At 39.6% G+C, this 15,421-nt stretch overlaps 1 non-coding gene across 1 annotated transcript; it reads left to right on the top strand.

Annotated features, from left to right (window-relative positions):
- Nucleotides 1-2,046: 2,046 nt before the first annotated feature.
- Nucleotides 2,047-2,118, top strand: TRNAC-ACA. The gene has a single exon. It is a non-coding gene; the product is annotated as a tRNA-Cys (tRNA).
- The last annotated feature ends 13,303 nt before the right edge of the window (nucleotides 2,119-15,421 follow it).

Here is a 15,421-nt window from a genome sequence, read left to right as displayed (position 1 = left end):
GTGGAAAGAAGATAAAACTACAGATGGAGCATGTAAAATGCACAAGATAAGAAAACAGAAGCTGAAGATTGATTTGGAAATCAAAATATTCCTTTCTCCTCTCTTACATGCCCTCATGTAAATCTCATCTTGCCACATTCTGTAACTATCCTACTGTTTATCAGGAGAACCACCGAAGATGCTTCCCTTAATTTCTAAGAGCCTCAGTTTCCATCTCTGTCCATGGTACAAGAATTGTACATGACTTCTCTCTCATTGCAAAGTTGTCCTGAAGCCAGTGAGAAGGACTGACCAAATGAAAAGTAAGGGGTCCTTTAATAAGTATGCTAGGATTTGGTCTAAGAAGTTTCCTTTAGGTAGGCCAGTAATCCTGAAATCTATGGTTTCATTTAATTTAAACTCCTATATTAAATAAGATTATACTAGTAGTAAATCATCCTAAGTTTTATTTCACTCAAAATATGTGGTATGACTCATTTGAATGCCTACTATAATGAGCAACAATAGCAATAAAAAATGCTTTGAGTTCATTTACCATACTTAAACTCACTTTTTATTTGATCTTCAAGGAATATGAATTCATAAAATTAGCTACAGATGAGAAAACTTGTCTTTTTTAATAAGCTAAAACCATTTTATTATGATCACAAACTCATAATTCAGATTCTTTGTTTAGATTTTGATTTGGGTTTTCTCTAAAATATCAGTGTTTTTGTTTGGGTTTTTTCTTAACCTACACGCCCTCTGAAAAATCATAAATGTGTACCAATCTCCTTTGAGCACTTGATACATTTTATTCTGTTCAATGAAGTTGTATAAATATAATAAATCATAATTATAAATTTTGGAGAGATAAACATTAATATTGCTTTGTTAGATAGAAATATTTGATCAGAACACATTTTGAAACATTGCATAGACACAAGATGATTTTTCAGTGTTTCCTCATAAGCAAAGTTATTAAATTCCCTAAAGAGGCCATCATTTTTCCATATTAATTCTCAAAATACTAACTTTAAGAATGGAAGGATTATGCTAATAAAGATTAAAGATGCAGTTTAAATTGGGGTAAATGTTTCAAGACAATAAAACTAAAAAAGATTCTAAACAGCACTGAATTGCACAAATGTCTGGGGAAATCTATGAATTAAGTATAGATCATCATCTCATAGTAACCTTTGATAGTTCTCATTAAAACTGCAGCAGTAGAATCTGTTAGAGGCCCCCAGAGAGATATTATGTGTAAATGCAGAAATTAAAAAATGAATATTGAATGATCCTATTGAGAAATTAAGGCCATTCAATTGTGTTAATGGTGGTCGTGTATCAGATCTATGTTTTTCATCTCTTCCTCTAAAAAGAAAATGAAAGCCTACATCTAATTTACAGATTTAATAGGACATAATTCAAGTAACACCTATTTTGCATAGTAATTAGCATTAGGACTTTTATAAAGTATTATATATACTATGTGGTATACATATTTATATTGTATATCTGAATATCAGTCAGTCAGTCAGTGTCCGTCGCTCAGTCGTGTCCAACCCTTTGCAACGCCACGGGCTGTACCTCACCAGGCTCCTCTGTCCATGGGATTCTCCAGGCAAGTATATTGGAGTGGGTTGCCATGCCCTCCTTCAGGGGATCTTCCTGACCCAGGGATCGAACCCATGTCTCTTAAGTCTCCTGCATTGGCAGCCTGGTTCTTTACCACTAGTGACACCTGGGAAGCCCCATATATGTGTATATATGTATGTATATGCATGTATATATTGAAATACACACATATATAAATACATATAAAATTGTATCACTTTGGTCCATCTCTTCAGGGCAAAATAGATGGGGAAACAATGGAAACAGTCACAGGCTTTATTTTCTTTAGCTCCAAAATCACTGCAGATGGTGACTGCAGCCATGAAATTAAAAGAGGCTTGCTCCTTGGAAGAAAATGTATGACAAACCTAGACAGCATTTTAAAAAGCAGAGACATTACTTTGCCAACAAAGGTCCAAACAGTCAAAGCTTTGTTTTTGTGAGGGGACTTCCCTGGTGGCTCAGACGGTAAAGCGTCTGCCTACAATGCAGGAGATCCAGGTTCAATCCCTGGGTTGGGAAGGTCTCCTGGAGAAGGAAATGGCAACCCACTCCAGTATTCTTGCCTGGAAAATCCCATGGATGGAGAAGCCTGGTAGGCTACAGTCCATGGGGTCGCAAAGAGTCAGACATGACTGAGGGACTTCACTTTCACTTTCATGGATGTGAGTGCTGTGCTTAGTCGCTCAGTTGTGACTGATTCTTCGTGAGCCCGTGGAATGTAGCTGGCCATGCTCCTCTGTCCATGGATCTTCTCCAGGTAAGAATACTGGAGTGGTTTGCCATGCCCTCCTCCAGGGGAATCTTTCTAACCCAGGGTTCAAACCCATATCTCCTGCACTGCAGGCAGATTCTTTAGTGATTGAGCCACCAGGGAAGCCCATGGATGTGAGAGTTGGATGTAAAGAAAACTGAGCACCAAGGAATTGATGCTTTTGAACTGTGGTGTTGGAGAAGACTCTTGAGAGTCCCTTGGACTGCAAGGAGATCAAACCAGTCAATCCTAAAGGAAATCAGTCCTGAATATTCATTGGAAGGACTGATGCTAAAGCTGAAGTGCCAATAGTTTGGCCACCTGATGCTAAGAGCTGACTCATTAGAAAAGACCATGATGCTGGAAAAGATTGAAGTCAGGAGGCAAAGGGGACAAGAGAGGATGAGATGGTTTGATGATATGACCGACCCAATGGACGTGAGTTTGAGCAAGCTCCCGGAGATGCTGAAGGACAGGGAAGCCTGGCATGCTGTAGTCCATGGGGCCACAAACAGTTGGGCATGACTGAGCAACTGAACAACATATAAAATTGTCATATCTTTGGGCACTACTCTCTTCAACTTAAAAACATAAGTTTATAATGCAATGACATTCAATTTAATCTTTCTCTTTTAGCATAACCTGAGGAGTAATAGATAATTTAACATTTCAGGTCATAGATCTGTGTGATATCAGAATAAGTATGGAACTCTATTTAAAAAATGATTTCTAGAGTAAGGAGAAGAAGATCTAATTTTGTACAAATACACATTTACAGTTTCAGAGAAATTTGACTATAAGAAGACATCATAAACATTATTCAATTCCATCTAATGCTCTCTTTTTAAATTGAGAATAACAAAGAAATACAGAGAGGTTAAGGGATTTCATACAAAATAACATAGCTATTTATTGGGAGATCTCAAACTAGAACCCAGATTGGCCCCGATCATGTTTCAAAAAGCCACATGAGTCACTGTTTTTGAAGGTAGTTCCATAATCACTTTTCATCTCAGAGAAAGAAAGATTAGTCTTGAATAGAGGAAAGTGGCTTATCAGGCTATTTTTTTTGGTGTTCTGTATGAAGTTGTTCTTCAACAGAGAGTTAAGGCACTGCAATGGATGTTGGTGATAGAGGTACGGAAAAAAAAATTCCATTAAAAAAAAACCAAACCTGTATCTCATCTCAGGAGAGACAAGAACATTAACCAGTGTTTAAACATGTGTTTTTTTCCAGGTAGAGGGGCCCTCAGTAGGTAAAAGAGCGTGGGGTTCATGGGGACTAGGAGAGGTCAGTGAAGAAAGACTTACTTAAGGGGATGGCACTTATAAGGTCAGTAGGCATTATCCAAACCACAGGAGAAGCAGGAAGTCCAGACGGAGGGACACACAAGAACATTTTTGTAAAGATTACCCGGTATTTGAAAGATTTCACTGTAAACACAAAGCTCTTGTTGGGTTCCTGCCTTTTAAATTTTAACTCAATGTCTCCATTACTGTGTTTAACTGATGGTGGGTATAAGTGCAGGTGAGGATTCTCCTCCTGCAGTTACTCCTGCCTGCAGTTACTCATAAAGAGACATCTTCTGATACCGGCAATGATGTTGTCTCCTGGATCAAACATTTTAGGGTAACATTTCAGCCACTAGCCATGTATAAGGCTTTGTACTCCTTGGCAATATTATAAACTTGGGCAGAAAGCAAGGGGAGAACACCTTCAATACTGCCAGGCATATATTACATGAATAAAAGCAGCTCATATTTCAGGGCCAAATTATTCCTATCATAGCAAAGTCTCTTTATGAATTCATTATGTGAATTTCAGCTTTCATAGCAAGTTTCAGGAAAATGAAATGTTTATTTTCCTTTCTGTGTAGAGGCATTTGGATTGTCATGAGCCATCTCTTCCTTTGTTGCATTTTTGATGATGCTTAGTTTGGGGAATGCAATTTTAGATCCAAAGTACATGTAATCATATTGATGTGTAATGGTAAAGCATCAGACTTGGGGCCAGAAGCAATCTATGAGATGAAATAGAAAGCTAGAGTTTTGTATGTCAGCACCACTTTCTCCCTTTCCTCTACCTCAGCACCCAAAGCTCATGCCTCCCTATCCATGTACATTCTCACCTTGAGCTATTCTGCATGTGAACTAATTTATGTAGGCTACCTGTCTAAATACCAGAGCCAATGGTTAATCAGATGCCCAGCACATCAAAAGTCCCTTTCATAAAATACTAGCAGAGCTATGGATTTGTCTCTCCTTTATTCAGTTATGCAAACACAGCATTTACCATTGTGTTAATAATCTCTGGAATAGATAAAAAGCATTTTTGTGATGTTGTGGGTTAGTAGCTATTTTTTCCTCCATTCAAATATTTCAAACGGAAAGCTCCATTTTTCTTGGTCCTTTTCTTCCTACCTTCCTTTATCTGTTATGTACTGATGGATTCTCTGTGTCTCCAGACTGAAATTCTCATGGGACACTCAATGCTAGGGTTTGGGAAATGTGATCTATAAGAGGCCAGACAGAAAATATTGTGGTCTCTGAGGGCCTTATAGTCTCTGTCTCAACTACCCAATTCTACCATTAAAATATGTAATTCATAAACAAGTGGGTATCTGTCTGTTTTAATAAAACCTTGCTCACAAAATTAAGGAGCAGGCCAGATTTATTTGCTGGATCAGACTGCCAATTCCAGTTCATATATAAGCTTCCTGGGGCTAGAGTTCAGCATTGTTTCCGCTTGCTTTGGTTCATACAAAATTATTGGAACAAGTTCGGTTCCGTCTAATATCTTCATGGTCTCCCTAGTCTGATTTTCTCACAGACCCCCAGCTAGCCTGAATCAGCACTGAATCTATTGCATTTCAGTTCAAGCTTGTTCTTACTTGTGACTGAAGGAGGACATCTGTTCCACATCATTTGCCCTTTGATATATGGACTTAGACTCCTTTTTTCTCAAGTCTTACTTATCCTTATCCCCTTCCAGACCCCACTTTCAATGTAAGCATGAAAGCCATTCTACTTGGGATATGTACTCTGACTTATCTAACTGTTAGAATAGCTTTGAACTGCATATAAGGGAATATGGTGACTTCAGTTATGAAACTTTTATGTTTTAAAATTTTTTAATTTTTTAATAATAATAAATAATATTTATGCACTGGGTCTTCATTGCCACAGAGGCTTCTCTAGTTGTGGTATGTGGGATCTTAGATCCCTGGCCAGGAAATAAACCTGGGCCCCCTGCATTGGAAGGGTGGAGTCTTATTCACTGGGCCACCAGGGAAGTCCTTATAAAGACTTTTAATTAACTTCTTTAACGAAAAAGACTGGAGGTGGGTGGTTCCAGGTTTGTTATATTAGCTCATATATATACTGAAGTACCCCAAGCCTATGGCTTTAAACATCCTCATACTACCATGCAGATTTAAGAATACTACCATGTAGTCTATATACTACTATGTAGAGTTAAGAACTCAGGAAGAGAAGTCACCTAATTCATTTATATTGAATTCTCATTATCTCGAAGTTACATGCTTACCCCTAGAGCAACGATCAGCATTTAGGGACTAAAATTGTCAGTGCTTATTCAGATCAATTAGGATCCATTCCTTAGTGCTAGGAAAGAGTCTTGCCTTTCATGAGAGTGAGAGCACTTTGCTGCCTATGCGGCCACAATAAGTATGGTTGCTAGCTGGTAAGAAATGGTGTGTGCAGATAGCTTGGTGAAAAATGGCATTAGTCGTATTATTCTTTGTAAGCAACAGGAGCATGGAGTCCAAAGGAAAGGATAAGAACATCTATTTCTAGTGTTCACTTTCAGCATTGACCTTGGATGTGCTGCTTCACCCCCCTCTCTGCTTGAACTCCCTCCTGTGAAAAATGAGTTTGATAAAGTAGCATCTTAGATTTCATGGAAATAGGAGGCATTGGAATATATCAACTCAGCCCAAGTACTCAATTCTGCATAGACCGGGTATAAATTGTAAAAAAGTTTGATTAAAGAGCGTACTCAAATGACACTTCTGCTGCAGCGGAAAACTCAACAGAGGATGCTGTGTCTCGTCTGCAACCTACTGATTTTCTAAATTACCAATTTATAAAAGTTCTTTTTCAAAAACTGCATAATGTACTGCATTATGTATAATGTACCTGCATTATGTACCTATTGTTCTACCTTTTCTTATTTTTGAAACAAATTGTCAGCAAAAAGACATATTTAATCTACTTCCAAAGAAGGTTAGTTGCTTCCAAGATAAAAGACTGAATGACCTTTTAGGTGTTCTGTGTGGGGATGAGCTAATCACAATAAAACTGCCTTTGTTCAAGTATCTTCCCATGAACAGGACCCAGAGCACCTTGGGAAATTCATGAAGGTCAGAGAGTGGGGAACAGAAACAGGGGTGTTAAGTTTCAGGATCAATAGTTTCACAAGTCCCTAACTCTTTTCACTGTAGTCTTTTCAGGAAGAATATCTATTAGGGCAGCAGTGTGACAAAAGATGAATTCTGCTTAACGCTGTAACACTGAATTAAATGTACCACTCCAATAACAATATAGAGTTAATGACACTCCAGTGCAAATGACCATTTCTATGATTAGAGTGGCTGGTTGCAAGAAAGTCCTAAATTCAAAAGAGTGCATTCAAGACTTCATTGACAGTGGGTTTAAATGAAGCCACAACAATCACGTCTGGTCTTTGAATCAGTGGTTGCAAATGATGAGGTGCTTTTTAGGATCGTCTTGGCAGATTTTCTGAACTAGTGTGCTAGCAGATGCTGCAGGATTCTGTCAGACTGTTAAATAGGCAGGGGATTTCTCCCTAACAAAGCTATTTGAATTAGCATCGCCTCAAAGAAATAGGAGCAATTTCTCCTCTCTGCAGACATTCCCTACCCATGGATTGAATGACCACTTGTCCTAACTTTGTGCTAGGAAATGGAGATGAGGGCGCATAGCAATATAGTCTTTGCCCTCAGTTAGCTGATCATTTGCTCTGCCATCTGTGTGCGTGCAGGTGTGCTCAGTTGTTCAGTCATGTCTGACTCTCTGTGACCCTACGGACTATAGCCCACCAGGTTCTTCTGTCTATGGGATTCTTCAGGTAAGAATACTCGAGTGGGGTGCCACTTCCTCCTCCAAGGGATCTTCCCAACCCAGGGGTCAAACTCACATCTCCATCATCTCCTACATTAGCAGGTGGGCTCTTTACCACTGAGCCACCTGGAAAGTCCTCTCTTATCAGTGTACCAAATAATTCTAAAGTAATGAGGAAGACTTATTAAAGCAGCAGGTTTGATAAGGGCTTATTCTTGAAGAATGAAGAAGCATTATTTAGAGAACTGGAAAAGACATTTGGGTCAGAAGAAACTGCATATCTTGCAAAACACTTGAAATTATGAAAGGAATTTGGGGATCATGGAAAGAAGTTTGCTTGGTTTGATGCACTGGAAGAGTCTCACAGAGCAGAGGGAGATGTGATGGGAGACTTAACTTGGATCCTAATATGGAAAACATGAGATTATTTCTGAAGACATAGAAAAATGTCTTTGGCTTCCCTGGTGGCTCAGGCACTAAAAAATCTGCCTGCAATGAAGGAGACCCAAGTTTGATCCCTGAGCTGGAAAGATTTCCTGGAGAAGAGAATGACAATGTACTCTAGTATTCTTGCCTGGAAAATTCCATGGACAGAGGAGCCTGGTGGGCTACAGTCCATGGGGTCACAAGGAGTTGGACACGACTGAGCAACTAACACTTTCACTTTCAACAACAAATTGGCACTTGCCATGGGCACTGTCGTCTGCCTCTACAAGGATTATATCGTACCCTGTATGCAGTAGTATGCAGTAGCTGTGGGTGCTGACCTTCAACACTCCGTGAAAAGGGTTCTAGGGTAGAAAGCTGAAATGAGGCACTCTGTGCTCAGGGAATAGTAAAGTAATTAGCCTCCAATTAAAATAAATTTAAATTTAAAAAAATTGTTTTAATAAAAATCCTGGTTAAAAAAAAAAAAAAACTGTCAGGACAAGTCTTCAGTTAGTTAAGATATTTTCAGGAGCCAATTTTATGAGCCCATTTCTTGAAACTCCTCATATCTAGAAAAGCACTAAAATCCTTCACGATAACAACTGCTCCTAGAGACTAGCAGAAAGCTTCACCAGACTAGCAGAAAACATCTGGAAAAAATATGTGCTTGATTGCATGCATTCCCCCTTCACCAAAATCACATATATACCGATCTTCCCCTCTGTCCCCTGGGAGCAGTTTCTCAGAGCTATCTGAAGTGTTATCTCCCAGGCTCTAGTCCTCATTTTGCCCCAAATAAAACTGAACTCATAACTCTCATGATGTGAATTTTTCAGTTGATGCTTTTAATTTCCCTTTATCATTGGAATGATAGGGAATACTTCTTATCCCTAAAAGTTAGGGAATACTTTTATCTTCTTATTCATACCACAAGGAATGTATAATAAACTAATTAGTGAGGAAAAAACTATTCATTAAATGACAATATATTACAGTTATTGAATATACTAGATCATTTCTTTTGAAAAACAGAGCTATGACTGCAATGGACACAAAATTCTGAGAGGTTAAATTGAATCTTTATATGACTAATTTCAGGACACCTAGAGGACTAAAGGGTTAGAAAGAAGCAAGATAAAATAACTATTTAAAAAAATTTTCCTTTTTGTTTTGAGTTAAATAGAATGCTTTCTTTCTTATTGAATATGTATTAACTATATAAAATCATTTTGAAGGGAGGTATAAATATGAAATTAATATATATATGCAGAACAACTCCTTGTATCTGAATTGCATTATACCAAGCAGTCTCACATCCATTATCTCCATAAACCTTACAGCATCCCAGTGGTGTAGATAAAACAAATCTCATGGCCTCCAGTGGGCAGGGCTGTAGAGCTAGTTCAAAATAAGAACCCAAGTTATTCTAATCATTTCCACTGAACTTTTTATGAGACAGTAGCATTAAAATTCCATATAATTTGTTAGTTCTTAGTGTAGGAGGGGAACTAAAATGTATTTCATATGCTTTAGGAACCAGAACAGCAAGAATGTTAAATTTTAGCTTTGTCAGAATAGTCTAAAAGAATCAGAGAGGAAACGGAAGGGAATGTGGGTTTTAGGAAAATCTTGATTCTGCAATATTTACTGCAGGCCTAAAGGGCTATTTCTGTTTTTTCAATTAATGTCTAAGGGGATGTGGGATTTCCTTGGTGGCCCAGTGGCTAACATTCTGTGGTTCCAGTGATGGGGCGTGGGTTCTATCCCTGATCAGGGAACTAGATCCCACAAGCTACAACCAAGACCCTGTAGCCACAGCAAAGACTGAAGATCCCAGGTGGTGCAACTAAGACCCAGCACAGCCAAATAAATAAAATAAAATAAATGTATTGAAAAATAACATCCAAGTGGATGATACTATACTCCCCCAAGACACTAGATTCATCTGAAGTTTAGGAGTATATTATTTAAACCTTTTGAGTAGTATGCTATTCCATGGCCGTGGACTTCCCTGTATTTGTTTTCCTTCAGGTTTGAGGAGATTTTCTGGTAGAATGGGATAAAATGACGATTAGGAAAAATAAAAAGGGAGAGAGAGAAAAAGAAAGATACATTAAAAATAGGGTAGGGGGAGAAGGCAATGGCAACGCACTCCAGTACTCCTGCCTGGAAAATCCCATGGATGGAGGAGCCTGGTGGGCTGCAGTCCATGGGGTCGCTAAGAGTCGGGCATGACTGAGCAACTTTACTTGCATCTTTCACTTTCATGCATTGCAGAAGGAACTGGCAACCCACTCCAGTGTTATTGCCTGGAGAATCCCAGGGACAGAGGAGCCTAATGGGCTGCCGTCTATGGGGTCGCACAGAGTCGGACACGACTGAAGCGACCTAGCAGCAGCAGCAGGGGCTTCCCTGGTGGCTCAGTGATAAAGAATCTACCTGCCAAAGCAGGAGATATGGGTTCTATTCCTGGTCCCTGAAGATCCCACATGCCGGGGAGCAACTAAGCCTATGAGCCACAATGACTGAGCCTGTGTTCTGGAGCCCATTGAACTGCAACTGCAGAAGGCCACATACCCTAGAGCCTGTGCTCTGCAATAACAGAAGCCACCACAATGAGAAGCCTATGCACCACAAGTGGAGAGTAGGCCCTGCTCACCACAAGTAGAGGAAAGCCTGCACAGCAATGGAGACCCAGCCAAAATGAATAAACAAAATTAAAAAAAAGATAAATACAGTCGAACAGGAAGAGATTACAAGTATAATAGCAAGGAGGAGGTCATGGGAAAATTCAGAGAATGAAGAAGAAAAAGCAGCACATGACAGTTCAGAGGTCCTATACCATCCAAAAAAAGACAGATAGCAAGCAGCACTTGGGCCTCCACTCCCTTGGCTGACTCATGATCATGCCAAGCTTACCTTCTCAATTAATATCCAGTTAGTTTTTTAATTCACTTTGCATGCATGATCTGCAGCTACTGTCATTTTGTTTTGCTGGAACTCACACTCAGAAGGGATTTGAACTCACCTCTGCAACTCCAAAGATTGCCGTCAGACCATCAGGCTGTGAGGAACTGTAATATCTGCTCAGTCTGGAGACATGGATCTTGGAGACACAGCCACTAAAAAGGCAAAAAGTTAAAAAACTGCTCTCACAATAGTCATACACGCACATCCTAAACATACATATTTGCATTCTAAAACACGCAGCTGCTAAGTCACTTCAGTTGTGTTTGACTCTTCGTGACCCCATAGACGCAGCCCACCACACTCCCCCATCCCTGGGATTCTCCAGGCAAGAACCCTGGAGTGGGTTGCCATTTCCTTCTCCAATGCATGAAAGTGAAAAGTGAAAGTGAAGTCGCTCAGTCTTGTCCGACCCTCAGCGACCCTCAGCAGCCTTCTAGGCTCCTCCATCCATAGGATTTTCCAGGCAAGAGTACTGGAGTGGGGTGCCATTGCCTTCTCCAAAAACATGCAGACACACCCTCAAACAGGCAAACTATTAACACTATGCATGGTATTCATGGAACATCCCTTATAGCATTGTGGTTATAAGCTTAATGTCTCAATCTGAAGAGAATTATAGGTGAAGCAAAATAATCCAGCTAGTTTTGATAACACTGTCAGAATGGAGTTCCTACCTTCCTTTCATCCATTTCTGATAAACAGACTCCTTCAAATCCAGGGAGAGGGCGATGTGTTTCAATTCCGTTCAGTTTAACATATGTTGACTACAACTCTGAATCAGTCACAAATGTAGACATCTCAGGTGATTAAGCCTTGCACTGTGAATCAAATACTAGAGTTCTCTTTCTCTTGAAGGTTCTCTTTCTTCCCTCTGCATGTCATACTTTTACTTATATTTGAATATCCTCCTCAGATGCCCTCTGTCTATGAAAGTTCCCCAGAGATCTCAGAGCAGGTTTGCTGGACTGCTCTGTGCTTCCACACAAACCATTCTATTCTCTCACACACAAGGCACACACTAGTGTATTGCTTATGCATCTTTCAAAAGACATTGAATTTCTTCAGTGCACACTCAAGAAATGCTTGCAAGTGTCATACTCTCTGCTAGGCCAAAGTCTGGGAAAAACAAAACCAAAATATGATCAGTTGTCAGGCTCAACACATGTGAGCCAAGTTACAAGCAGGTATAGCCTGTGAGCCTCCAGACTCTCTCGTCCCTGTGAAAACTACCTTGCATAAAATCCCTCTCTGTATCCTTGACCTTGGCTTTCAATCTCAACACTAGGAAATGTGGATGTGTCCTCATCCAAGGCCTCAACAGCTGCAGAATGAGAGGGTTTGAATAGAAGTGGGGAGGGAAGGACTTCCCTGGAACTTTGCCTTCCACTGCTGGGGGAATGTGAGTTCAATCCCAGGTCAGGAGCTAGGGTCCCACGCACCTTGTGGCCAAAAATCCTAAACACAGAACAGAAGCAGTATTGTGGCAAATTCTATAAGGACTCTAAAAATGTTCCACATCAAAAAAATCTTAAAAAAAAAGAAAGGGGGAGAGATGATTACACTCAAGATTTTGTGTTTTAGTGACTTTAGAAATCAGTGACTGCCTCTCACCACAGTACAAATGAGAAAATTGAGAATAATGTAGTCAAATTACTTTTATAATAGGAGTAATACCTGAGACATTATATCCCCGATTCATTAATACAATTGTCTTAACTCCTTATCTTGGATATCTGCTATAGCTCTACCACCACAACCCTTCTTTGTATTATTCAGCAACAATACAAATTTTATAGTGCTCTCAATAACCCCTGCATCTTCAGTACTCTAATTTACTTTTTTGACCACAAGGAAAAATGGAAGCCCCATTTTCCCCGTGTTATGTCACATATCATCTGTACCAGTTAGAGGATTAACATCACTAGTCTAAAATAAGACCAAAGCTAAAACTTAGTCTATATACCTCTGCCTATTACATATTACAATGTGTGTGGTTAGTTCACTCAGTCTTGTCCAACTCTTTGAGACCCCATGGACTATGGCCTGCCAGGCTCCTCTGTCCACTGGGATTCTCCAGGCAAGAAGACTGGAGTGGGTTGCCATGCCCTTCTCCAGGGGATCTTCCCAACCCAGGTCTCCTGCATTGTAGACTGATTCTTTATTATCTAAGCCACCAGGGAAGCCCAAGAATACTAGAGTTGGTAGCCTATCCCTTCTCCAGGGGAACTTTCCAAGTCGGGAATTGAACCGGGGTCTCCTGCATTGCACGTGGATTCTTTACCAGCTGAGCTACCCAGGAAGCCTCAACATATTACAATACTTGAATGCAAAAAGAAAAAAAAAAAAGACACATTCTCTAAGGAACTCTAAGGAACAGATTATTGTATTATTAGTGTAAACCTGTCTAGTAAAAAAAAAAAAAAAGGTATCATGAGGTATCAAGAGGTTAGGCCAATGACCTTGACTTCTTACTTATCTTTAAATGTGTAATATATAATTTCTGACAGTGCCACTTTTTCTTTAGACTAATGATTCTGCTTTGTTATTTTTACAAAGCACTTAGCTGCTACCTTTTGCCAAGAAGAGGCTCTTTTATCTTTATCACAATAGAAAATGTTTCCTGGATTTTCCCAAACCACGGTGACTCCTAATATGGCATCATTCTTTAATGAGTCCTACAGGTACCCATTACAGAGGCAGAATCATCTATTTTGAGAGAACCCAAAGGCATTTTCTTACCCTCAATGTAGGGGAATGGAGGAAAAAATATATCTCAATGACCCTAACTACATAGCATTTGCAGTGCAATTTTTGTAAAATGTTTATTAAATAATAACCATTTATTTGTTCAATTAAAATGTTTACTGAACTCCTACTATGTTCTATATAGTTTGAGTTAATTTATTAACATGATTACCATCTAAAGTTGATTTAACATACACAAATTACAGATTAAAAGACTGAAGTCATGTGAGTTTTGAATAAGAAATCCACAGTTGCAGAATTGAGTTAGTTACTACTGCTGTGAAATAAACCACCCTACAACATAGAGTATTAAATCATAACAATCCATTAAGGTCAAATTCCGTGCATAAACAATTTATGTGTCCAGAAATATGGTTTCCCAATCTTGACTAAGTTGCCTCATAGATTGGTGTTCAGCTCTTGGTTAATTAGGCAAAACTGCCCAATGGCTGACTGGCTGGGGTCTGGAAACCCCCAGCTCCCTCCATGTGGTCACTAATCCTCCAAGAGTGACTTGGCCTTGTTCCTATGGTGGAGGCAAGACGCCAAAAGCCAGTCAACCCATTGACTGAGAACAAGCAGAGTATGCAAACTTCTGTGGGCTTAGTCTCCACAGTGTTACATATGTAAGGCCAGCGAGAGGCAGAGTGAGCAAAACCCAGAAAGTTTCAGGGAAAAGGATGCTGAAATAGGCATACTGTCATTTATTTATAGCCCATTACTGCAATCAATTTACTGTGATCTGATCAAGGTCCAAATTATTTGTATCTCTTTGACACACAAAATATGTTTACCCCTCCATAAACACCCCAATGTGTCTTGTAATTACAATACCAGGCTACAAGTACAAGATCTTATGATACATACAGCTGATCTGGATGTAGTTTCCTGGAGGTGGCTCATTTTGATTCAGAGACCTAAGAATTAATATTACTAAAATGTCTGGTTATATGTTTTGTAGAAGGGTCACACAAAGCACAGTCCACTTCTTAAAGTGAGAGGAAGAATCTCTACACACATCACTAATCCATACCACTTTTGAACACTTATTGGTAAAATATTGTCGATCATTAGGCACACCCCCAAACACACATGCTCAGAGTGGAGAATATTCTCTGGGGTCTTCTCCCTAAGACTTAATCTCCTCATACTATTCCCCATGGCTCCTGGCTCTGCTCATTTTTTTTCTTGGCGCTACATCTCACCACTTTCCTTACCCTCCTTGGATCCTTCTGAAGAAATACTTGCAGTGACAACTGAACAGGTTTATACTTTTCCACACAAATTTGAAATCTCAGAGGACCTCAGGATACTTCAGTCATCTTGGCCCCTTGTAATCCAAACTGTGTTCTCTTTCTCCCGTATAAAACTCTTAAAATTTTGTGAGACTTCTATGCATCCCGTTCAACTCAAGTTGCCGAAATGATGATCACTAAAGATTTCAAAACATGCCACAAGCATTTAAGCATCTCAGATAAACATTCTTAAGATTTCTAAATGACCTTTTTTTCCTAGCTAAGAGTATCTCAGTTCAGTTCGTTGCTCAGTCATCTCCAACTCTTTGCAACCCCATGGACTGCAGCACACCAGGCCTCCCTGTCCATCACCAACTCCTGGAGCTTACTCAAACTCATGTCCATTGAGTCAGTGATGCCATCCAACCATCTCATCCTCTATCATCCCCTTCTCCTCCCACCTTCAATCTTTCCCAGCTCCAGAGTCTTTTCAAATGAATCAGTTCTTCGCATCAGGTGGCCAAAGTATTGGAGTTTCAGCTTCTGCATCAGTCCTTCCAATGAATGTTCAGGACTGATTTCCTTTAGG

Source organism: Bos indicus x Bos taurus, unplaced genomic scaffold (assembly GCF_003369695.1).
Source record: "Bos indicus x Bos taurus breed Angus x Brahman F1 hybrid unplaced genomic scaffold, Bos_hybrid_MaternalHap_v2.0 tig00000472_arrow_arrow_obj, whole genome shotgun sequence".
Classification (NCBI taxonomy): Eukaryota; Metazoa; Chordata; class Mammalia; order Artiodactyla; family Bovidae; genus Bos; species Bos indicus x Bos taurus.
Note: the sequence above shows the minus strand (reverse complement) of the source record. Positions and strands in the feature narration are given on the sequence as shown.